The sequence below is a fragment of the Schistocerca cancellata genome, chromosome 3 (assembly GCF_023864275.1).
Source record: "Schistocerca cancellata isolate TAMUIC-IGC-003103 chromosome 3, iqSchCanc2.1, whole genome shotgun sequence".
NCBI lineage: Eukaryota > Metazoa > Arthropoda > Insecta > Orthoptera > Acrididae > Schistocerca > Schistocerca cancellata.
In genome coordinates, this window is record NC_064628.1 from 438,550,807 (window position 1) to 438,577,816 (window position 27,010).

Genomic DNA, 27,010 nt, shown 5'->3' on the forward strand with positions numbered 1-27,010 from the left:
TTTGTCAATGAACCATCGCTAGCAAAGTCGGTTGCACAACTGGGGCGAGTGCTAGGAAGTCTCTCTAGACCTGCCGTGTGGCGGCGCTCGGTCTGCAATCACTGATAGTGGCGACACTCGGGTCCGAAGTATACTAACGGACCGCGGCCGATTTAAAGGCTAACACCTTGTGGTGTCTGGCGGTGACACCACACATAACTTTATTCATGAAATGCTACATTTGCATACCTCTTGAGTATGACACAGCATACCAATTAAACACAGACTCAGTCGAAATCAAAGTGAGTAGTATTTTACTAATTCGGTTCGATAGACGCACGCATGTGCACAGATACTCAGTTTTATTAAACCAGACTTTCGTCGTAAGGTTATTGTGGATAGTTTTATTTTGTTTCTTATAATACAGTGCACAATTTTCGTAGGGTTTCTTTTGGTGTTGTTTAAACAATAGTAAATATGAGAGAGAAATTAATCGTCAACGATATATGCGAATTCTCTGACGTTAGGTATAACGGTCTGACAATGCACTTGCAGTTTATTGATTACATGCATGTAGAAACCTTGTTCTGAATTAAAGCTGTCAAACAAGGTTTGAAAAAGAATATAATGCCACTACCACACGACAGCTAATGTACAAAATACTTATCTGACGTATTTTGGCACGATGCGCTCTCCCCAAACTTAATACAAAAGTTTCGAGATGCATCTGCTGCCTGGCTGTCTATTAAACCTGAAAAGAACAAAATGTCACAGTATTTAGCCCTTTTTCCACATGCGAATATTTTGAGTTGAGAACTGAAGATAATTATGGATTGAGAAGTGAGGGGAATTATGTTCAAAGTTCCATTAGACTAATAACTTAAGCAGACAGCAGAATTACGTTTTAAAAAATGTAGCAGTGAATGTATTTAAACTCGCGACGTGTTGTCTACAGTGCATTATACTTACCGCTACACTACTAGCTGAACCGTAGCTACACCTGCTCAAGAAGTCAACAACAAATCCTACAGAACTTACGCATTCCACAGTGTTGTGAGACAATGGATATGTGCGGATGTAGACTTCTGAGAGATAGACAGTTACAGCTTTTCTTTTGCACTGCACGACGTTTTCAACAAACAGATAGCGCAATTGAGTAGCTCAAGTGGAAAGGAACACTTCCTATATACATTTCTGCATCCTATACTGTTGGCAGTTCTGTGTAGGTGGCAGTTAAGAGGTTTTATTTCGCAGATTAAAAAATAGAGTCGAATGTATGCACTGGGTAGTCAAGGCGGCTAGTTCATGGCGATTCGGTCAAGCAAGTTAATGAATTTACTGAACATGCTGCAAACCACCACAGGGAGCCTGTGTGTCAGAATTATCATCCAGTGTGTCGCAAAGGCGTTACAACAGAAAAATGAGCCATAGAGATGCGTCTCTGGTGGACTTTTGGGTTGCTGAGAAGGTCATATATTCAAGGTCTGGGTTCAATTCCAACTTCTACCGATGATATTTGATAGGGAGAGACAAATTCTGTTCTCTTCTGGCTACGCCAAGTGAAGAGGGTATAATGGCACTGTGGTCTGAAATTCACATTAAACATAATATTCCTTCTCTAACAAGTAGACATTAGGTTGAACCACAATAAAGTCAGGAGTGGTGACATGTAGAAACTCTATTACTAGTAAGTTTTCTTACACTAGTTATTTATTTCTAGTGACGAAACAAACGCTTTGTAGGGTCACAGGACACTTCTTCCATCTTTTATTTGAGCTTCTGTATGTCGATAAAATTGGTTCTGAACTGGGAATGGACCGCCCTTAACTCGGAATTTGATCCCTTCGTGACAATACAGCTCGACTACAATTTGCTGTTTGTTCAAAACTGCTGATTCCTCAACATCTCCACATATTGCGCCTGAATGAGTTCGAATCCTGGCCCGGCACTAAAGTTTTCATTATGTATTATCAAGCTCTGGCATAAGAACACCTATCTGCTGGTGGATAATAATTTTGATTTTTGGTGTATTTTTATTCGTTGTCTACACTAACGGTATGTGATGTTTTTGACTCCCAGTGAGACACAGAACTATTTGCGAGATCACTTTAAGTTCAAGTTTGTTATTCCGTGCTGCTGGTGGAGAAAAATTCGGTAGCTGACATTTCTTTGTGTGTACTCAACAACGATATGTGTGGGGTTCGATTACCAGTCAGCACTGAACTCTTTGTCGTATTATTTGTAGTTCAAACACGCTCGCATGTCGCTGCTGTTAAAACAAAAACATATTTAACTTTCGTTTTCTCTAGAATTTAAGAGCGATAGGGGCCAGGTTGGAGTCCTGGGTAGGAAAAAATAATGTTTTGTCTCGTCATTTCAGTTAATATACCTTGCTATTGCCGAGAAAATCCTATATGTCACAGTTGATTGTGCTTCGATAACAATCCAATTATGTCCTGGGTTCTAATCCCTGTCCTACACAAAGCTTTACCTCACGGCATTTCAAGTAAGTTACTTGTGAAGAAGCAATATTTAACACCTCTCGTAGTTCGTTAACTGGGACAATTGATGCTGGGTAGGAATTCGCGACCATTAAAAATGTTTACGTTATGTAATTTAAAGTTCATATTTCCTAACTGATACTCTCTAAAATCGAGGTGTATCGCTTTCTGTATGCCTAGTCAGGGTTGGCTGTTAGTTTCCGTCAGTCTGCATGACCTGGGTTTGAGTCCATATGCAGAACGTGCGGTTCGTCGTGTCATTTGAAGTTCATACAGATTCTCAACTAGCAGCTCGTGAAAATCTTGTATTTTTGATGTCATTTTGTGTTAAATAATAAGTACGGTAAATTACTTTGAAGAGGAAATCGTGAATATGATGAAGTTATTACGTGCATTCTAATATAATAATGACAGTCGTAACATTTCAGGTACGTCATTTATTGCAATAAATGTGAGCTTACATGCCTTAAGGACAGTCTTATCCGTGATAAGGTGTTCCATAATATTTATAGTATCGTATTACTACTTTACATCTTGAGTTATTGCGATACAGAGCAGAGTTTTCTAGTGGTGATTTGTTGGAACCATTTCCAATAGTCAAACGACTGTACCGAGGAGCGATTAGATAACCTGATAGACAGCTGCGTTATGAGGTTTGTATGCGAATCAGGAGAAATGCAAATCAGGTCGTTCGTATACTTTTGAGTACGACTGTACATGTGATAGGGCTTGAAATGAAATTATGAATATTTTTGTACTGGATCAGGATTCGGACCTACATACTTACCTTTGGAGGAGACCTAGAGAAGATTGCAGTCTTGGGAAAAGGAAAGAAATGATTGAGTTATTCTGTTCCGAGAGATTCAGATCCTCGAAAGAGCACGAAATTTTTCGTCTATAGTTCAGTCAAGTACAAGTAAAATAAGGGACCTTTTCCCTTAAATGGCAATCGGTTCATCAGATAAAATAAAATTTTCTAATGTAACTAAGTTTACTGGCGACAGTATTTCTGTTTACCATGACTGCTGCTTATGTCATTTCCCAACGTAAACCGGCTCTGTCCAGTTGGTAATGAAGGAACGTGATGTTTAATGCGGATTCTGTATTATAACGTCTGCCTCTTGAGGTTACCAAATGTAAAGTAAATCTTTTTGTGTCACTTAAAAGTAAATTCCTGAACCCACTCATTGCACCTGTGATATTTCGTTCTACGAGACCGTTTTGGCCACATTTCCCAGTCCCTGGAGAGTGCTGTAACGGATGATGCTCTTAGCTTACAAAATTAGTCACGGTGGAAAAAAGTGAGTCTATTAAATGGTTAAGTAGAAGCAAGCTTCTGAAGCGGAGATTATGCTATTCTCAGTCAGCAGGATGTAATGACTCTTCTAGGCATCATAGCTTCCATGTGAAGCAATTTTGGGATTTTCACCGATTCAGCAAATTTCTTAGTTCGAGAAAATCCATTGTGAAGAATGAAGTTACCAGATAATTCGATTATTACCGTCATTATTAATATCAGTTTCTTCATACTGCTGCTGCAACACATGTGCTTGAAGATCATTTAATGCCTTTTGGTCATTATAGGAGAAGTTGCCCAAGAACAGGTTCAGGTTCTTGTCCTGTCTACGGAATTCTTTTCATGTTAATATCGCCGCGCGAGATTATCCGAGCGGTCTGAGGCGCTGCTGTCATGGACTGTGCGGCTGATCCCAGCGGAGGTTCGAGTCCTCCCTCGGACATGGGTGTGTGTGTTTGTCCCTAGGATAATTTAGATTATGTAGTGTGTAAGGGACTGATGAAAAATGGTCCAAATGGCTCTGAGCACTATGGGACTCAACTTCTGAGGTCATAAGTCCCCTAGAACTGTATGTAGGCTGTTTATGTTTTCTTATTGGCAACGTTACGTAGCGCTCCATGTGCTAGTTTGCATTGTTGTCTGTCATTGTAGTGTTGCGCAGCGGCAGCTGGATGTTAACAGCGCATAGCGTTGGGCAGTTGGAGGTGAGACGCCAGCAGTGGCGGATGTGGGGAGAGAGATGGCGGAGTTTTGAAATTTGTAACACTGGATTTCATGAGCTACTATATATATTATGACTGTTAAGGTAAATACATTGTTTGTTCTCTATTAAAATCTTTCATTTGCTAACTATGCCTATCAGTAGTTAGTGCCTTCTGTAGTTTGAATCTTTTATTTAGCTGGCAGTAGTGGCGCTCGCTGTATTGCAGTAGCTTGAGTAACGAAGATTTTTGTGAGGTAAGTGATTTGTGAAAGGTACAGGTTAATGTTAGTCAGGGCCATTCTTTTGTAGGGATTTTTAATAGTCAGATTGCGTTGCGCTAAAAATATTGTGTGTCAGTTTAAACACAGTCCTGTATAAATGTTCTAAGGGAACGTTTCATATGGCGACCCTTAGCCGAGGATACCTCACTGGAATCTTCTGATTTTTTCTTGTAGTTTGTGTAATTAGTGTAGATTTTGTTTATTGCTAGCGCGTAATTGTAGAGAGAATCTCCTTTGTAGTTGCAGCCTTTCATTGTTGTACAGTAAAACAGTTGTGGCATGCATGTAGATTTGCACCAAGTATTTCGCAGCTGCGCTTGCAATTAACTAGATATTATTTTCAGTGCTATGTTAATGTGTTCCCCTATTTTTGCTCTTCAAATTGTGTTTTTCTGTGTTGTCGTGTAAAATATTGTGACAATAATGGCGTGTGAAAAACGTAACACTAGGCTCCAAAGTAAACTGAGAAATGACAGTGAAGACGAAAGCAGTGTGTTAACGCCACCATGTAATGAATTAACTAATATTAAAAGTAGTAATTTGGTAACTGTGCATAGGGAAATGGAGCGGCCGTCAAATAATGGTGTAGACAGTGAAACAGGTAGTAAACAGGGAAGCATTATCGATCGATCGGTCGGCAACAGCTCGCCTCAGGAATTGGGAATGACAGAACACAATATTGCAAATACTGTAGACTCAGGTTTTGGGTTCTCACCGTTTTCTCAAATGAGTCAAGACACATTTTCTGCTTGTCAAAATGTGAATGTTGCTGGTGCAAATGCACTGCCGAAAAGCGTAGAGGAACAGATTCCAGACACTAATGCATTGTTATTACAATTAATGCAACAAATGGGACAAAATCTTCAAATGTTAGACACAATGGAACAAAATACATTGTTTGTTCTCTATTAAAATCTTTCATTTGCTAACTATCCCTATCAGTAGTTAGTGCCTTCCGTAGTTTGAATCTTTTATTTAGCTGGCAGTAGCGGCGCTCGCTGTATTGCAGTAGTTCGAGTAACGAAGATTTTTGTGAGGTAAGTGATTTGTAAAAGGTATAGGTTAATGTTAGTCAGGGCCATTCTTTTGAAGGGATTTTTGGAAGTCAGATTGCGTTGCGCTAAAAATATCTTTCATTTGCTAACTATGCCTGTCAGTAGTTAGTGCCTTCTGTAGTTTGAATCTTTTATTTAGCTGGCAGTAGTGGCGCTCGCTGTATTGCAGTAGTTCGAGTAACAAAGATTTTTGTGAGGTAAGTGATTTGTAAAAGGTATAGGTTAATGTTAGTCAGGGCCATTCTTTTGAAGGGATTTTTGAAAGTCAGATTGCGTTGCGCTAAAAATATCTTTCATTTGCTAACTATGCCTATCAGTAGTTAGTGCCTTCTGTAGTTTGAATCTTTTATTTAGCTGGCAGTAGTGGCGCTCGCTGTATTGCAGTATCTTGAGTAACGAAGATTTTTGTGAGGTAAGTGATTTGTGAAAGGTACAGGTTAATGTTAGTCAGGGCCATTCTTTTGTAGGGATTTTTGATAGTCAGATTGCGTTGCGCTAAAAATATTGTGTGTCAGTTTAAACATAGTCCTGTATAAATGTTCTAAGGGGACGTTTCAGAACTCATAACTAATTAAACCTAACTAAAGTAAAGACATCACACACATCCATGCCCGAGGCAGGATTCGAACTTGCGACAGCAGCGGCATGGACTGATGACCTTAGCAGCTAAGTCCCATAAGATTTCACACACATTTGAACTTTTTTGAAGATATTAATATCAAACATCAGAAATTACTCGTTGATTATATTAAAACTAAAGTAATTGATGAATACGTTACTTGATAACAAAACCGCGCTGCCTTTCTTCATTTACTTGCGCCTAGAAATGGCTGTCGAATTCTGCCAAACCAAAAGCCCCGGGATCTTACTGCCTTCTGATATACGTCGCTCTTCCATGTGATTTGGTCGACGTGACCTTTTCCTAATTGTTTCAGAAAATCAGTTGTTTTCTTTGCAGCAAATAGAAAGATTTTCTTTTTAAGCTATCCAAGTTCAAAGTTTTCGCAATATTAGTTCAAATTTAATATTCGATTCTATAATGTAGGAAAGTATTTCACAGATTCAAAAAGTTTTCGCAATATTAGTTCAAATTTAATATTCGCTTCCATAATGTAGGAAAGTATTTCACAGATTCAAAACCCACATCCGACTCATTGACCTTACACATAGTCGCTGATCATTAATTCTAGCTCAGAGTGACACCAGTTTAAGTAACTTAATGTAGCGAAGACTGATTACCAATGCTCTTTCTCGCCGGAAAATACGCAATACACTCATTGGGCTCCATAAGTGCACTGTAACAGTAATTTCTGTGTGTATGCAATGCATACGGATTGTAGAATTTAGTGGCGCTGTCTCTACCTCTTCTGTATACAATATGCCTGACCTAAACGTGCCCTTTATCATTACCGGCCCTGGACAGTGAAACATCATACTGACAACAGTAACGTGCTTATACTGACAACCTCACTGTTCCTTTTACCTGATTTTGTAATCCTTTCTGTGAAATTTGTCAGTAAGGTTTTTGCCTTCCAACCAGCGAAATGCGGCAGAGTACGGCCGCTAAACGATTTACAAACCACGATTTATTGCCGTAAAGACGATTTCTTTAAACATTGTGGTAGCTGAAGGAATTTAGTTTCTTCTTAAATCGTCTTATGCAGCAACGTTCACAGATATCTCAAATAGGAAAAACTCTTTATCCAGGTACGAAGGTTGTAAAACAAACTTCACAGAGTTTGTGTCAGGTTGACCTTTTCGTCTGATAACACTGTGTAAGTATTTTCTGTAAGAGGTATCACAGGGGAATCATTGGTTGGAAACGAGTTTAACACCAGTGGGTACAGTACTGCTAAATATTTAAAATGATTATCAATTTAAGTCTGAGTTCATCCACAAACTGAGGCGTAATTATAATATTGAAGCTAGACTGGGTATCATTGTCTTCCTTGAGTCCTTCCCCGGCTATTAAATGCAGTTGTAGAAGAGGACGGGAACTCGACGCGGTACTGAGCCTAATGTGTTAATAGGAAGAAGACTTTGTTTAAAGCACATATTGTTCAATTTCAGCTTAACTTCTCTTCACTCATTAAGATGCTGCGAACAAAAATAAAACTTCTCTTATTTTAATTTTGTTAGTAACATTTTAATGTAAAATACATCGCAAATATTTGCATAACAAGACGAAGATGTTTATTTTAATGAAGAGTACGATTTTTATCGTAAGGCGCACAATGGCAATGAACATTGAGGCATCAAAGAGAGACGATTTATGTTGTTTAATGCTTCTCTTTTTCTGTTTATGCTAACTTGGAGGCACTACATGCACTTCAATTCTCTTTACTTTGGTGCATGGACACGCAAGTGCCAACGCTGACACAAACGAGAAATGTTTAATATTAATGCCAAGCATAAGCCACAGGTGGCTACATGGTGGCAAAGTGGTAAAGAGCAAGACCACGAATACAAAGGTTTTGGGTTCGATCGCTGGCCAGTCTTACCACCTCTAACAGGACCGTGCCTATTAAAGCACTGTGGTGTTCAAACCAATCTTCAAACTGACGATTGCTTTACTTTACTGTGGTTTCCAAAGTTAATGATCTTCGGGTTATTAACATTTTTCATTTTTCATGCTCTAAGTAACCGGCCGAGCACTGTCTCTGTTCGAGTTGTCAAGGTGGTAGACGACGATGCTGACGACCTCCAGATACAATCTTGGTCATAGCTATGTTTCAGTCGAATACCTGTATGTGCCTTTCTGTGTATTTCAAGATATACATTTTTACACTTGGTACGCATCCAAATTGATAACTGATAGAGCTGTTTTTAGCAACATGAATAAGATATGATTTCCGAGCAATATATCGGACAACACGTCAGTGCAGCGAGATTTCGTTTGTGTGTTGCGCATGGTGCAAGAAATATTTGTGTTTTGCTTGCTTCTGTGATAGGTTTCACCCCACCAAATGCAAGCAAGCTTACGAATAGACTGTCAATAAATGGAATTACGCAACAATACACTTAAAAGGTGTATTTTTGCATTATGTATCCCGAGTTGGATCAGATAATGACATATGGCTGAATTGCCTGGGACATCATGGTTTGGGAAAAATGAATGAAAATGGCCAGAGACTGCTTGAAGTTTGCTGCTTTTATGGACTCTGTATTACAAACACATATTTCCAGCTTAAGGATCAGCACAAGGTGTCTTGGAGACACCCGCGCTCTCATCACTGGCATCAACTTGACTTAGTCATAGCTAGGCGTACTGGTCTCAAAAATGTGCTAGTGACACGAATTTATCATAGTGCTGATTGCAACACTGACCACGCCCTGGTGGCGTGCACATTGAGGCTCACTCCGAAGAAAAGTCACCACGCTAAACCGAGAGGTCATCCCGTATCAACACAGATCATGTTCATGACACACAAAGAAAGCAGGATTTCGCCAGTGATTTTGAAAGTGCTTTCCCAGGAAACGTGCAAGCAGAAAGGAATGTTGATAAGAAATGGGCAAAACTCTCGGGTGCAGTCTACAACTCAGCAGTACTGGCCTGTGGAATAAAAGGAAAAAGAAATAAGGTCTTGTACGAGCAAAATTAGGAACAAATGGAACCAGTCACTGAGGCTAAACGGAAAGCACTGCTTGCTTAAAAAAGCAACCCAAATGAAAGAACTCGAGATGACCTACGAAAAGCAAAGAACAGGGCACAGCAAACAACCAGGAGATGCGCAAATAACTACTGGCTGAATTTATGTGCAGGTATACAGAAAGTGGCCGATTCTGGGGATGCTAAGGCAATGTACTATGGTATTAAGAAAGCAATTGCACCAACTGTCAGAAAAATAGCTCCTTTGAAGTCCAAGACCGGTGAAGTCATTACTGATGAAGGCCAACAAATGGAACTCTGGGTTGAACACTACCTCGAGTTGTATGCAGCCGAGAATGAAGTTAGCAAGGATGCATGTGACGCCATCAAACAAATGACAGTTATGGAAGAACTAGATGCAATGCCTACTATGGAAGAACTTAGTAGAGAAATAGATTCTCTTGCTAACGGAAAGGCCCCAGGTGAAGATGGGATCCCTGCAGAGGTTATTAAGTATAACAAGTCTATTCTTCTCGAACATTTATATTCACTTATCACAACCAGCTGGGAAGAAGGTTATGTCCCGATGAGTATGCAGAATTCGGGGATAGTTACTCTATATAAACAGAAAGGGAACAGATGTGACTGTAACAATTACCGAGGCATTTCATTACTAAGTGTAGCCGGGAAAGCTTATGGAAGGGTCATCCTAATGCTATTACATATCTTAGCTTCCATAATCTACCCAGAATCTCAGTGTGGCTTCAGGCCTGGCCGATCAACCGTAGATATTATCTTCTCCTTAAGACAGCTACAAGAGAAATGTCGTGAGCAGCAGAGGCCACTTTATATTGCTTTCATTGACCTTGTTAAAGCGTTTGATTTAGTGAGCAGAAATGGGCTTTTCAAACTGATGCAGAAGATTGGATGTCCACCTAAACTACTACAGATAATTGTCTCTTTCCATGAGAAAACACAAGCAACAATTTGTTTCAACGGTAAAACATCAGAAACATTCCCTGTTAATAGCGGTGTGAAACAGGGGTGTGTGTTAGCTCCTACATTATTTGGGATTTTCTTTTCCCTTCTGCTCAGATTTGCCTTTGAAGACTGTGAGGAGGGAGTGTATCTACTTACGAGGTCTGATGGAAATCTTTTCAACATTGATCGCCTCGAGGCCAAGACCAAATTAAATACAGTTGTTATCCATGAGTTGTTATATGCGGACGAAGCAGCTCTAGTAGCGAATACAGAAGATGAGCTGCAGTATATAATCAACAAATTATCAAATGCCTGTGAAAAATTTGGTCTATTCATAAGCCTTCAAAAGACTAAGATCATGGTGCAGAGCACTAACAACCTTCCATCCATCAGCACTGACGGCAATCCTCTCCAGGTAGTTGATGATTTTACCTACTTGGGATCCACAATATGTAGCAACTTGTCCATGGACTCTGAAATTACTAACAGAATCGCAAAGGCATCATCTATCATGCTAGATAGAAAAACAGAGTGTGGAACAACGGACTGCTTACCACAAAAACTAAATTAAAAGTCTACAACGCATGTTTTATAAGCACCCTTCTCTATAGCTGTGAGACATGGACAACTCTTTCTAGGCATGAATCTCGACTCGACAGCTTCCATCTCCGCTATCTCCGGAAGATCCTTCAGATCTCTTGGAGAGATAAAGTACCCAATACCGAAGTCTTTCATCGTGCAGGCACAACCAGCATCTTTGCACTCCTGAGTCATCGACGTCTAAGATGGTTGGGACATGTCAGGCGCATGGATCCTGAACGGATACCGAAACAACTGCTGTACGGAGAACTTCAGGAGGGTGTGAGGCCAGTGGGACGACAGCATCTTCGTTTCAAGGATGTCTGCAAGAGAGACCTGACCAAGACCAGAATCAATCCAAGTCGCTGGGAAAGCATTGCAGATGACCGTGTCCAGTGGCGAGTAACGGTGCGCAACGGCGTCAAGCTCTCAGAGGACGAACGCACACAGGAACAAATCAGGAAGAGGACAAAGTGAAGAGACAGAGCGGCTTCTGTTCGAAGTCCCTCAAATTTCACATGTCCAAACTGCAGTAGGGACTCCCACTCTCGAGTGGGACTTTTTAGCCACAGCAGACGCTGCAGACTCTGAACCAAGCATGTTACACCATCATCCCTCAAGGATGGACGGATGCCATTATCCCGACGAAAATAACTGTAAATAGATTATATGCGTACTTGCTTATTACTTGCGCTCCTCTATGCTTTCCTCAAAAAATAAAAATAAAGAGAGAGAGAGCGAGAGAGAGAGAGAGAGAGAGAGAGAGAGAGAGAGAGAGAGAGAGAGATACATAGAGAGAAAACAGAAATGTATTCCAAATATCAGCTCGGTGACGCCATGTTCGTCTCTTGGTGTAAAGCAAGGATAGTTGATAGGTAATATTTTGTTGTACTAGCGATATGTATGGCTACAGCGTTCTTTCTTTTCTCTCTGCAAACAACCAGAATAGAATTCAGTAACAAAGTGATAAGAACACCTATGCAGTGCGTCAATTAAACACTCAGCCTCTTGGTTATTTTGTTAATCGTTAACAATTGTCTGTAATGCAGTTAACATCCTGATTACTGATTTGTTATTACTACTATTGTAATTGTTATTCGTCACCTCACAACAGCTTTCCTGTTACTCATTGCTGCTGATGCACGTAACGAATGGATCAGTAATAATGGAATGTGGGATGTTTCGTCATGGAGAATATACACATTTATCTCGGCGTCTTGTGTTCAGTGTAATATGAAATTCTCAGTAAGAGAAGACTACAACGGGATGCTGGTGACGCAGGCAATAATACACAACTATTTCTGTCGACTTAACACCATGACGCCTGACAAATTGGCGTCTTAGTGCATTTTAACTATGATTCGTTAGCCTTCTTGAGACCACGTTCTAATACCTCGTGGGAGGGAGCATAATATTTTGCTTTTTGAACACCGAGCAATAACACAAAAAGATAGTAGATGGAAGGATACAAAGAAACAATCAGACTCATGGGTGTTGATCCAGTTCATTATTAGAAGGCCAAACAAGAAGGAAATATGCTGGTTAGTATCCATTAGTTGTATAGATCTGAAGATGAAAAAGCGCAGATCAGCACAGTGCCCGCATCTGCACTTTAGTTTCTGTCTTAATGGGCATAATTTTTAGTTTCTTCTCTTCAGAATTTTCAAATGAATTGATTATTACGTGGCACAGAATAGATAGTTAACTGTGTTTCTTATAGCTGCCATTCGCTCCAACATTTTTCTACATTCTCGTGCGAATCATGAAATTCTACTTGTATGAACACAAGACTGCACATAGATGCAATGGATCTTTTCTCCCTGTTCCACTCCCAAACAGCACAAGGGAAAAATGACTGCCTATACGCCTCTTATCTTTGTGGTCTTTCCGCGAAATGTAGGTTGGCGGCAGTAAAATTGTACTGCAGTCAGCCTCAAATGCTACAGAGCTGTTCCTAGCACAGCTGATAATTGGCAACATCGTCACTGTGACAGTGCAATCACTTCTACATATGGTACTGAATTGACTCGCTAAATTCACTTGATATTCCCTTTCCATTTCAATGATTCGTGCTATATAATTCTCGTGTAAACTAAGACACTGAGACAGAAAATTCAGTTTTTTGGCTATAGAAATGCTATTCTTCACATAAGTGACAACTTTTACTATCGTTCACGATGCGTTATGAGGGTGAGCGACCAATACCATGATGGGAGTGGGGTGCTGGCAGCAGTGTGTCCTTAGCCCCGCGATACCGCCTGTGTCTCAAGTCGCAACGGCTCAATGAGTCGTCAGTTCTAACTGTGGTAGGGGCCAGAGTGTGGGAGCTTTTTTATGATTTATTTTATGGAGCTGCGAATATCCAGATAAAAATCTGTAACGAAATGGGAAGAAAACCTTTACACATCAAGTCCTCTTGGACGCTAGACTCAGTAAGTTGTACTAATGGTCATAGATCTCAGCATTCTGACTGCCAAGCTGCTTCACAGTAGTAGCGTCTCTGGAAAAATTAGAATTGATCGTCAATGATACAAATCTCAACATTGTTCTTCACTTAAGACTCACATGCCAGGGTGATAAGTATGTAGGAAATGAACCTCTTGATTACTATAGGGCCTCTATGCTAAATTTCCACAGTCGCAATTAGGAACACCCTGCAGACATTTGCTAACAGCGGCTCTAACAAATTACTTTTTCTATGGGTAGCTTCAAATATGGGCAATTTTGTCTCCTTAAATCCAATTGAATATTTCAAATATCACTTTTGAACAGCGTTCACTTCTCCATTAATTAATGTATGGACCACAAAACAAGCAATTTGCCTGAGTAGCTTTAGAGCAGGTACTGAAAGGTATTGACACAATTCTTTGCATATGAATCCATGACAAAAATAAATCATTTGAAGACTCTCCTGTGAAAGGAAAAAGAAAAGGATGCAATGCTTTATTATAGTGCACTGGATCAGAAACAATGAAATTAATTATGTGCCACATTGATGTAATGCATAATAGTGTAACAAAATACTCACCAAGTTAAAACGGTTTTATGCCTCTGTTGCTAGCGAGTGTGAAACACAAATCGTAGACAGATTTTATGGGTCACCACTCAACAACATTAAAGCATTTTACACCGTCAAAAGTGAGGAGTGGAGCAGACATTGTCAGCAGAAGGCGAGGCAGCGCAGTGCTTCAGCCCCCGCCAGTAGGCAGCAAACGAGTCCCAGAGAATTCAGACGCATGTGGTGTTCAGGGGCAGCTGGTCGGCCAAGTAATCTCCCCCTCAAATATTGTTGAACCAAACTGTAGTTACCAATGTGACAGAAAGTGAAATATATTATAGATTCGCTTGAATTACACTCCTAGCATCAGCACAGGGAGGACAGGGGCGATAAAAGTTTTGTTGACATATGCTTTTGGTTATCAGACATTGTATTAGCTAGTCTCGCGTTTTACCTCAAGCCTACAGTTGTAGTCAAGAGTGATGTACTCAGATTACACTCAAAACTTTCCCTGAAAAGATTGAGCATATTGCCGGTCATAGAAATCTGAGGGGAGCACGACTGTATTGTCCACCTTACGTGAACGACTCAGCGGTAAATTTTTTTGTCTAACACTGTATCTACAACACATATTGCACGCTGAAGACCCACAAGTATTAAAAAAAGATTAGTTTATAAGAGCAACGTTAACTATAGCATTCGAAGTATTCGTTGTATTGTATACATGTGTGTAAACGCCTTCCAATACCCACTCTAGGAAGACAAGGATACACAGTCTATCTTCAATATTATAATTATGCCTCAGTTTGTGGAGGACCTCAGACTTAGGTTGATAGTCATATTGAATATTTAGCAATACTAATTTTGTAAGCTAACCACATCATCTGTTACAGCACACTCCTGGGGCTGTGAAATGTGGCCACAATGGTCTCGTGCAGTGAAATATTACAGGTACAATGCGTGGGTTCAGGCATTTACTTTTAAGAGCCACAAACAGATTTACTTTACCTCTGGTAACCTCAAGAGGAAGACGTTATAATACAGAATCCGCATTAAACATCACGTTCCTTCATTACCAACTGGGCAGAGCCGGTTACGTTGGGAAATGACATAGGCAGAAGTCATGGTAAACAGAAATACTGTAGCCAGTAAACTTACATTAGAAATTTTTATTTTATTTGATGAACCGATAGCCATTTAAGGGAAAAGGTCCCTTATTTTACTTGTACTTGATTGAACTAGAGACGTTGAAGAATTTCGTGCTGGACTGTGATTCGAATTCCTACCTCCTCTTTCGAGGATCTGAATCTCTCGGAACAGAACAGTTCAATCATTTCGTTCCTTTTCCCAAGACTGCAGTCTCCTCTAGGTCTACACCAAAGGTACGTATTTGGGTCCGAATACTGGTCCAGTACAAAAATATTCATAATTTCATTTCAAGACCTATCACGTACATACCGGCCTGCTAGTGAAAATTAACGTGCATTCTTAATGTCTGTTCATGTGTTGCCAACAATCGCAATAGGTGTCGTTATTTCTGATCAAACACGCACACATCTTACTGTTGATGAGTAAGCAATTGATACTTAAGCTATATTCGTGGATGATAAAGAAGGACGGTAGATGTGCGGATCGATTGTCGCTCAGGCATAAAAATTTGTATCCTTATTTTAGATTCAAACACCTAGCAGCTGGTAAGAAAAACCGAAACGTAACATTTGATTTTCTTAGTTAGCAATCCGATTACGTGTTGGGTTCGTATCTCCGTCACAGGACTTCACATCATGTGCTTCATCTTTAAATGCATGCACACTTTGTTACTTCTTAGTGGGGGTATATCTTTTGTGGTTAGTCAACAGGGACGAAAGGATCTAGACAGGACTCCCAGTTTATTGCAAAAATTGTCGTCTTTTATTTTCATGTTTGTATTTGGTTTTGAGTAAACTTACAAAATATAAAAACAACTGTGAGAGTTACTGATTTATGATGCATAGTTTGCAGAAGGGTCTGAGTTTTATTAGTAATGCTGAAAAACTAAGAATGCTCCACCACAGATAACGCCTCTTTCCACTGCTGACAAGCAAATTTTGGGTTTCTAGGAGAACATAACTTTATTTATGAAATGCCACATATGCATACCTCTTGAGTATGACACAGCATACCAATTAAACACAGATCCATTCGAAATCTAACTGAGTAGTATTTTACTAATTAGTGCCGATAGTTGCACACTTGTGTACAGCCACTCAGTTTTATTAAAACAAACTTTCGTCGTAAGGTTATCGTGGACAGATTTATTTAATTTCTACATCTACATCTACATCTACATTTATACTCCGCAAGCCACCCAACGGTGTGTGGCGGAGGGCACTTTACCTGCCACTGTCATTACATCCCTTTCCTGTTCCAGTCACGTATGGTTCGCGGGAAGAACGACTGCCTGAAAGCCTCCGTGCGCGCTCTAATCTCTCTAATTTTACATTCGTGATCTCCTCGGGAGGTATAAGTAGGGGGAAGCAATATATTCGATACCTCATCCAGAAACGCACCCTCTCGAAACCTGGCGAGCAAGCTACACCGCGATGCAGAGCACCTCTCTTGCAGAGTCTGCCACATGAGTTTGTTAAACATCTCCGTAACGCTATCACGGTTACCAAATAACCCTGTGACGAAACGCGCCGCTCTTCTTTGGATCTTCTCTATCTCCTCCGTCAACCCGATCTGTTACGGATCCCACACTAATGAGCAATACTCAAGCATAGGTCGAACGAGTGTTTTGTAAGCCACCTCCTTTGTTGATGGACTACATTTTCTAAGGACTCTCCCAATGAATCTCAACCTGGTACTCGCCTTACCAACAATTAATTTTATATGATCATTCCACTTCAAATCGTTCCGCACGCATACTCCCAGATATTTTACAGAAGTAACTGCTACCAGTGTTTGTTCCGCTATCATATAATCATACAATAAAGGATCCTTCTTTCTATGTATTCGCAATACATTACATTTGTCTATGTTAAGGGTCAGTTGCCACTCCCTGCACCAAGTGCCTATCCGCTGCAGATCTTCCTGCATTTCGCTACAATTTTCTAATGCTGCAATTTCTCTGTATACTACAGCATCATCCGCGAAAAGCCACATGGAACTTCCGACACTATCTACTAGGTCATTTATATATATTGTGAAAAGCAATGGTCCCATAACACTCCCCTGTAGCACGCCAGAGGTTACTTTAACGTCTGTAGACGTCTCTCCATTGATAACAACATGCTGTGTTCTGTTTGGTAAAAAGTCTTCAATCCAGCCACACAGCTGGTCTGATATTCCGTAGGCTCTTACTTTGTTTATCAGGCGACAGTGCGGAACTGTATCGAACGCCTTCCGGAAGTCAAGAAAAATAGCATCTACCTGGGAGCCTGTATCTAATATTTTCTGGGTCTCATGAACAAATAAAGCGAGTTGGGTCTCACACGATCGCTGTTTCCGGAATCCATGTTGATTCCTACATAGTAGATTCTGATTTCCAAAAACGACATGATACTCGGACAAAAAACATGTTATAAAATTCTACAACAGATCGACGTCAGAGATATAGGTCTATAGTTTTGCGCATCTGCTCGACGACCCTTCTTGAAGACTGGGACTACCTGTGCTCTTTTCCAATCACACAGTGCACAATGTTCGTAAGGTTTCTTTTAGTGTTGTTAAAACAATATTAAACACGCGAGAGAAATTAATCATCAACGATATACACGAATTCTCTGACAATGTACAGGCAGTTTATTGATTACATGCATGTGGGAAACTTGTTCTGAGTTAAAGCTGTCAAACAACGTTTGAAGAAGACTAAAATGCCACCACCACACGACAGCTAACGTAGAAAATACTTTTCTGGAGTATTTTGGCACGATGTGCTCTCCCCATACATAATACAAAAGTTTCGAGATGCATCTACTGCCTGGCTGGCTATTAAATCTGGAAGAACAAAATGTCGCAGATTTTATCCCTTTTTCCATATGTGACTATTTTGGATTGAGAAGTGAGGGGAGTTATGTTCAAAGTTCCATTAGACTGATAACTTCAGCAGACAGCGGAGCTGCATTTTAAACAATGTAGCAGTGAGTGTACTCGAACTCACGACACTTATTGTTATGCTACTAGCTCACATATACCCACAGCATCTCCGGAAGTCAACAACAGTTCTTCCACAACTTCAGCATTCCACAGTGCTGTGAGATAATGAATATGGCCGGATCTAGACTTCTGAGAGACAGATAGTTACAGCTTTTCGTTTGCACTGCAGAACATTTTCAACAAACAGATAGTGCAATAGAGTATCTCAAGTGGAAAGGAACACTTCCTATTTAAATTCCTGCCTCCTACACTGTTGGCAGTTCTGTGTAGGTGGCAGTTACGTGATTTTATTTCGGTGATTACAAAATCGAATCGAATGTATGCACTGGGTACCTGAGGCAGCTAGTTCATGGCGATTCGGTCAACCGAGTAAATGAATGTACTTAACATGCTGCAAACCACTACAGGAAGCCTGTGTGTCAGAATTCTCATCCAGTGTGGCGCAATGGCGTTACGAAAGAAAAATGACTCACAGAGAAGTGGATTTGGTGTTCTGTTGGATTCGTGATAGGTTCATATACTTATGGTCTGGGTACGATTCCAACTTGTGCCAATGATTTTTGATAGGGAGAGACAGATTCTGTTCTCTTCTGGCTACGCCAAGTGAAGAAGGTATAATGGCATTGTGGTCTGAAATTCACATTAAACATGATATTCCTTCTCTACCAAGTAGACGTTAGGTTGAACCACAATAAAGTCAGGAGTGGCGATATGTAGTAACTCTGTCACCAGGAACCTTTCTTATACTTGTTATTTATTTCTAGTGACAAAACAAACGCTATGTAGGGTCACAGGACATTTATTCGATCTTTTAATTGAGCTTCTGAATGTTGATAAAATTGGTTCTGAACTGGGAATGCAACTCAGACCGCCCTTAACACGGAATTTGATCCCTTCGTGACAATATAGCTCGACTACAATTTGTTGTTTATTCAAAACTGCAGATTCCTCAACATCACCACATATTGTGCTTGAATGGGTGCGAATCCTGGCCCGGCACTAAAGTTTTCATTATGCATTACCTAGCTCTAGCATGAGAACACCTATCTGCTGGTGGCCAATAATTTTGATTTTTAGTGTATTTTCATTCGTTGTCATCACTAATGATATCAGACGGTTTTGACTCCCAGTGATACACAGAACTATTTGCGAGATCACTGGAAGTTCAAGAATGTTATTGCGAGCTGCTGGTGTAGAGAAATTCGCTAGCTGACGTCTCCTTGTGTCTAATCAACAACAATACGTGTAGGATTCGATTACCAGTCAGCACTGAACTCTTCGTTATATTAATTCTAGTTCAAACATGCTCACATGTCGCTGCTGGTTTTACAAACTCATATTTAACTTACGTTTTCTCTAGAATATGACAGCGATAGTTGCCGGGTTGGAGTCCTAGGAAGGAAAAAATTATTGTTTCGTCTCGTCATTTCGGTTAACACGTCTTGCCACTGCTGAGTATATTCATTATGTCACTACAATCATATTAGGTTCTGGGTTCGAATCCCTGTACAACACAAAGCTTTACCTCCCGTTATTTGAAATAAGTTACTTGTGAAGAAGCAATATTTAACATGTCTCGTAGTTCGTTAACAGGGACAATAGATGCTGGGTAGGAATTCGCGTCCGTTAAAAATGTTTACGTTATGTAATTTAAAGTTATATTTGCTAACTGATACTGTCTAAAATCGAGATACATCACTCTCTGTATGCCTAGTCAGGAATGACTGTTAGTTTCCGTCAGTCACGAGATCTTTGCTTAGACTCCATGACCTGGGTTTGAATCAATATGCAGGACGACACTGTTCGTCGTGTCATTTGATGTTTATACTTATTCTCAACTAGCTGTTTGTGAGTAACTTAAATTTTTAATGTTATTTGGTGTTAAATAATAAGTACGGTATGTTACTTTGAAGAGGAACTCATGAATACGACGAACTTACTACGTGCATTTCCTATCTGACGTAATAATGAGAGTGGTAACATTTCAGGTATGTCATTTAATGTAGTATGAGTGAGATTACAAGCCTTAAGGACAGTCTTATCTGTGATAAGGTGTTCCCTGACATTTGTAGTATCGTGGTATTACTTTACATCTTGAGTTATTGCGATACAGAGCAGTGTTTTCTAGTGCTGACTTGTTGGAACCATTTTCAGTAGTCAAAAGACTGTACCGAGGAGCGATTAGAGGACCTGCTAGACAGCTGAGTTTGCGGGTTGCATGCGAATCAGGTGAAATGCAATTCTGGTCGTTCGGATATTTTTGAGCAAGACTGTACATCGCCACAATATGCTGGCTTTTACTTCGCATTCAAAGACGTGCTAAGCGACAGAAATATTATTGCATTATGTTTATTTTCTGATTTTATGAACTTAGGGAGCATCAAGATGTCATCTGCGAGATGCTTTACGCCTTCATATTTGGTGTGTAATGAGATGGCAGAAGTTGTTAGAATTGTCTAAAAATGGGATATGGGTTTTTTAATGTAAGGTTGATGACTTAGAAATTATGTTTCTGATCTTGGGCATTAAACTTAACTTTTGACTTCGGGTTCGATTCCCGGCAGGGTCAGGGATTTTCTCTGCCTCGTGATGACTGGGTGTTGTGTGCTGTCCTTAGGTTAGTTAGGTTTAAGTAGTTCTAAGTTCTCGGGGACTGATGGCCATAGATGTTAAGTCCCATAGTGCTCAGAGCCATTTGAACCATTTTTTTTTTTTTTACTTCGGTATAATGTGTCACATCTTACTTAGATAGTACCCAAGATTGGTGAGCCAAACTATTTTTTGGATAAAAGCCTGATTATTTTACAATTCCATGAAGAACAAAAAACGGAAAAGAAATAAGTACCACAGTTCAGCAACCTGCTCACGCTTCTTGTGAAACGTCTTGTTCATACCGATTTGCTGTTCCCTGTATCCGACCTGTGCACTCATTCGTGGCAAATTGCTGAACATTACAGAGGTTGGAGGGCTACGTACCCGTAGATATGTCAATATCTCTACATGTCGACGATCTGCGGCAGTCGGAGGCCGAAGCACGGCCGTCGGACTAATATATCAAAAGACAATATCGCTTGCGACGTCATAAGCATGAGGCACAAATCTCGCATTGGATGGGAGAGGGGAGGGGGGGAGTGACGCGAGGAGAAAGGAAGCCTGTACTCCAGCAAACATTCGGCGAATGATGGGAGTGGAAGGGACGAGAAATGTGAGCAGCAGTATTTAGTAAAGCCTCGCTCTGTGGTAAACGAGACTCTGAAGAATTCATATCGCGATATATGGTTCTGGATAATAGGACATATTTTGAGGATTTATTACTCCACAGCCATGGTGTTTGTCAATCTGTTTGTAAGACGTTATGTGTGTTCTCCTATCTTCCATTTTGATTTAAGGTCCCTTTCATTCTGTACATCTACGTCACACATAGAAATCTTTTACATTTCATTGGGTAAGGTACACGTACCGTTGAAGCTAAGTCCTCACATACCTAATAGTAATAGGATTGTTGTGCACATTTGAGCTACAGCGCGGATTCTTGCCTTCTTGAATACATCATCCCAAATTAAACTGCACATACATATTACAAAAACGAAAATAGAACCCACATTCCATAAATGGATATCTTGTTCAATATTTAGCTAATGTCAGATTCTTTGACGCTTATATACAGACAAATTTAGAAATATTTTGTTTGAACTTCCTCGTGTTTCAGCAGTGAAATGTTTCTAATTCGCGGGATTCAGCCTCATCTTGATCTTAATTCCACCACAAACATATCATCTATACATACAATAATGAAGAAAAGTAGGGTAGTTGCCAATGTAGAAACTGTAAATCGTAATTTTCAGTTTAAAATACCGAAAAAGCTATACATGTTTCCTGAATGTAAATCAGGTGAAGTTGTTGAACTGCAAATTGATATCTTCTGTAGAAAATGAGCAGGTGGTGCAGAAGACTTCCTAAGGACGACAGCGGAACTCCCACTGCGTGGCCACATCGACAACAGTCCGAAACATCTATTGGATGAATTCTTTTCTTTATTTTAGGTTATTTTTAGGTGAATGACACGAATTCAAAAGCATTATAACTGAGTGTCCACTCTGGTCGCTAAAGGCTGTGTAGCAGTGGTATCACCGGTTCCCACAGATCACCGCAGTCGGGCTTGACTAGCATTTGGATGGCTGACCATTCAGATCCGTCGGCCGCTGTTGGCAAGCGGGGTGCACTCAACCCTTGTGAGGCCAATTAAGGAACTAACTACTTCACCCAGAAGTAGCGGTTCCGGTCACGAAAAGTGACAACGTCCGGGAGTGCAGTATGCTGGCCATATCCCTCCAAATCCTCCTAAGGTAAACGAAAGATAAACCTATTAAAAAGGCAGTTATGAATTCGCTTTAAGCCTTCCACCTTCCTGAGGGATAATCTCCACTCCTTCCAAATTAACAATGTAAGTGTAGATCAAATGTGGCTTCAGTTCAAAGAAATACTATCGAAAGCGGTAGAGAGATTCATACGAAATAAATTGACAGACCACTGAGCTGATCCGCCTTGGTACACAAAACAGGTCAGAACATTGTTGAAGGAACAATGAAAAAGCATGGCAGATCCAAACGAAAGCAAAATCTCCAAGACTGGCGATCCTTTACACAAGTACGAAATTTAATACAGACTTCAATGCAAGATGCCTATAATAGTTTCCTCGACGAAACTTTGTCTGGAAACCCTGCAGGAAATCCAAAGAGATTTTGGTCGTATGTACTGTACATGGTACCAATTAGATTCTTTTAAGAGTATGCTGACGCAACAGCTCCATACTTAACGATTGTATACAACCGCTCGCTCGATGAAAGATCCGTAACCAAAGACTGTAAAGTTGCACAGATCACACCAGTATTCAAGAAAGGCAATAGGAGGAATCCACTAAAGGCAGACTCATATCATTAAGATCGATATGCAGCAGGATTTTGGAACATATGTTGTGTTCGAACATTATGAATTACCTCGAAGAAAGTGGCCTATTGACACACAGTCAACACGGATTTACAAAACATTATTCTTGTGAAACATAGCTACCTCTTTACTCAGGCGAAGTGTTGAGTTGTGTTGACAGGGGATTTCAAATTCATTCCATATTTCTAGATTTCCAGAAAGCTGTACCTAAGAAGCGGCTAGTAATCAAATTACTTGCTTACAGAATATCGTCTTAAGTATGCGACCGGATTCGTGATCTGCTGTCAAAGGGGTCACAGATCATAGTGATTGACGGGAAGTAATCGAGTAAAACAAAAGTGAAATCTGATGTCCCACAAGGTAGTGTTACAGGCTCTCTGCTCTTTCTTATCTATATGAAAAATTTATTGGGTCAATCTGAGCAGCCGTCTCAGGTCTTATCGTCTAGTAAATTCATCAGATGATCAAAACAAATTGCAAAATGATTTAGAAACGATACCTGTATGATGCGAAAATTGGCAAATGACCCTAAGTAGTGAAACGTGTGAGGCTATCCAGATGAGTGCTGCTCGTAAAAGAAATCCGTTAAACTTCGGCTACACGATAAATCAATCGAATCCAAAGGCTTTACATTCAGTTACATACCTAGGAAATATAATTGCGAACAACTTAAATTGGGAAGAGCACATAGAAAATGTTGTGGAGAAAGCGACCGAAGACTGTGGTCTATTGGCAGAACACCAATAAGATGCAACAGATCTGCTAAAGAGACTAAGTACACCACGCTTGTCCGTCCTTTTTTGGAGTACTGCTGCGCGGTTTGGGCTGCTTACCAGGCAGGATTAAGGGAGTACATCTAGAAAGTTCAAAGAAGAGCACCACGTTTAAAGATAAATAGGGGAGAGTGTGCGATGGACATGATACAGGATTTGGGGAGGACATCATTTAACAAATGGATTTCACGTTGCGGCGGTATCTCCTCAGGAAATTTCAATCACCATCTTTCTCCTTAAAATACAAATATATTTTGCTGACGTCGACCTACTCTGGGAGAAATGATCACCACAACAAAATAAGGGAAATTAGAGCTCGCACCGAAAGATATAGGTGTTCGTTTTCTCCGCTCTCTGTTCTAGACTGGAATAAAGAATTATTGTGAAGGTTGTTCGATAAACCCTCTGCCAGGGACTTAAATGTGATTAGCAGAGTGTCCATTTAGATTTACGCCTTTACGCCTTTGTCTAAGGATGACACAGCGTTCGGTCGGTACCATTGGTCCTTCAGAGCCTTGTGCGGACGCAGGGAGCACTCTCTCGTTTGAAATAAGACTCATCGATAATTGGATATCAAAATAAGACTGGACTGAGTTGAAGAACGTAAATGACGAGTACTTATCATCCATGGCCGATTACAGCTGTGACGTCAAGTGGCGAATGTAGTGTTTATACGTATTCAGAATAAACGTCCTGTCCCTTACAAACAAAGACACTGACGAGAGGACAGTCTAGTACATCAGTCCAAAATGTTTAGAGACTGGATTAACAATAAATAGAGAAAAGTCAATGTGGCAATTTTAACACTTCATGTATTCTACATTGTCCTTCGCCACTTGAGTACAACGCACAGAACGTTCATATAACCATTTTAATCTGTCACAACTTCCTTCTTCGGGTTGTCGTTCAACTCGCACGTCACATCGTCTTCTAGAATCGGACGATTACGTAATGAAATCGTCGTTTCTCTTCAAGTGAATTTCTACATTTCTTGTTTTTTTAATATATATATATATATATATATATATATATATATATATGATCCAGTCACATTAATCTACAACGTACACAACGCGCAATATCGCCTCACAAACGCAGGTGAGAACACTGGTGTGTTGGAGGGTGTACAGAGCATGTCAGGACGGCAAAATGGGTCAGCAGGACTATGTCCACCTGTACACGCAGTTTTTTTTCCTCAGGGCGACTGCATCTACCAGCAGGACAATACAAACACTACCCGCATTGCACGTGAGCGATTCGAGGAGGAAAAGGATGAGTTTACCGTACTCTCGTGGCCACAAAACTCCGTGGATTTGAACCTAGTCGGGAGTCTGTGGACCGCCTGGATCTGGGTGTTCGTGTTATGGATCCTCATCCTTGAAACCTAGCGCTGCTGCCCACGGTACTGGAGTCAGCATGGCATCCGTGTGGCTACCTTCCACAACCTCGTTGACTCCCTTCCTGCACGTCTCGTAGCAGTGTGCACTGTAAAAAGTGGTTATTCACGCTATCGACAGGTGGTCATAGTAATGTGACTATACGTTGTATTTATACAGGGTGTAAGAGGTATTAAGTGCAGATGTACACAGCGTGTTGGTTGTTTTTTCTCCGGGTTGAACTGCCTTCCCACAAACACGTCACATTGTGTACAACCTAAAGGTTTCTGCACGGACGTAATTACACCGCTGTGTGGACTTCCCCTGCCAGTAAAGAAGCCTGGAGTTGCTACCCAACCTAGAAACACTTGGCATTTGATATCTACAGCAAAGTGTTGCTGGAGTCAGCTGAAACAAATATTGCGCTTCACTCCATTCATGCAACGTGTGGCGACGACGGAAAACGCCGATATGTTTCCCGTTACAAATATAATGTTTTATAAAGCACAGTTTTACATATCCATTCGATAGAGAAGTCTCATATCAGTCTAGTGTGATTTTAGTTACATCGATATCTATTGAAAACAGAGAGTAAAAGACGAAGACTAACCAGTACTCCAGCAGCGACAGCACTGCCCTTGCCTACGTGTTAACGACACGCAGTAGCCGCTCATTCCCTGCTAAAGTACTGGTAATTCTTAGTCTTTTACTGTCCCTATTAATGAATATCGTTGATAGGAATGTCGCGCTACATTGATTTGGGACGGCTCTATTCAATGGGCAAGTAAAAATCCTCTTAAAAATAATTTTGTTTGGTGTGACAGCAGACCCACTTGTGTATTCGAGATGTGGGTCAGCTCATACTCATCCGTGCTGGTGCCAGATGAGGAATAATTTTATTTATTGCATCAGAAGTCTTATTTTTTGTATCATTCTTTTGAGCCTTCTTTAGCAGAAGACCAGTACCATTAATTGAACTAGGAATACCTTACGTGTTCAGTTATTTGTTGGGTGTTTTCATACCTTTGTCTTCCTTAACAGCTTTTACCCTCACAGCTGCCTGTACTACCACGGAAGAAATTCCCTGAGTTTTTAACACATGTCCCGTCTTCTTTTTAGTGTTCTACATACATTTCTATCATCGACAATCCCGCAGAGAACCTCATTTCAAACCTTCACAGTCGAACTAATTTTCAAAGTTCTTCTACAGAACCACATCTCAAAAGTTTCGATTTTTTTTTTTCGTTTCTAGTATTCCCACCGTCCATGACTCACTAAGCATGCAATGCTGTACTCCAAACGAACATTCACAGAAATTTCTTCCTCATATTGAGGGCTACGTTTGATACTAGTAGTGGGGGAATGCCCTTTTCGTTTGCCGTAGGCTGCTTTTTATGTTCTTTCTACGTCACGTGTTACTTTGTTTCCAAGTGGTAGAATTGCTGTTACGTACGGTGGTGAGCGCTGCTTCTGTAAAAGCGATACTTAACGTTTTCCTTGTCTGTACTTCACACTGGAGTAAGAATGTGTTTGAACTTTTTTTTTAAAGTTTTGATCCAAAAGTTCGTCCTTTATACCGAGCTGTGACACTTGCTTTCTTTATTCCTTCTTCTGTAGTTTGTAGAACTACTCTCTCCATTACATTTCGTCTATGAATCATAGAAAAATATTTCAATGAGGGACTGCCAAGCCGAAGACGCTCAAAATGCTTAATCTTTGTCATTCCATGTATTACATAGCTATTAGGAGTGACATCCATCACTGCAATCTTTGGGCAGTTTTATCGAGCAACTTTTTAACCTTTATTCAGTATC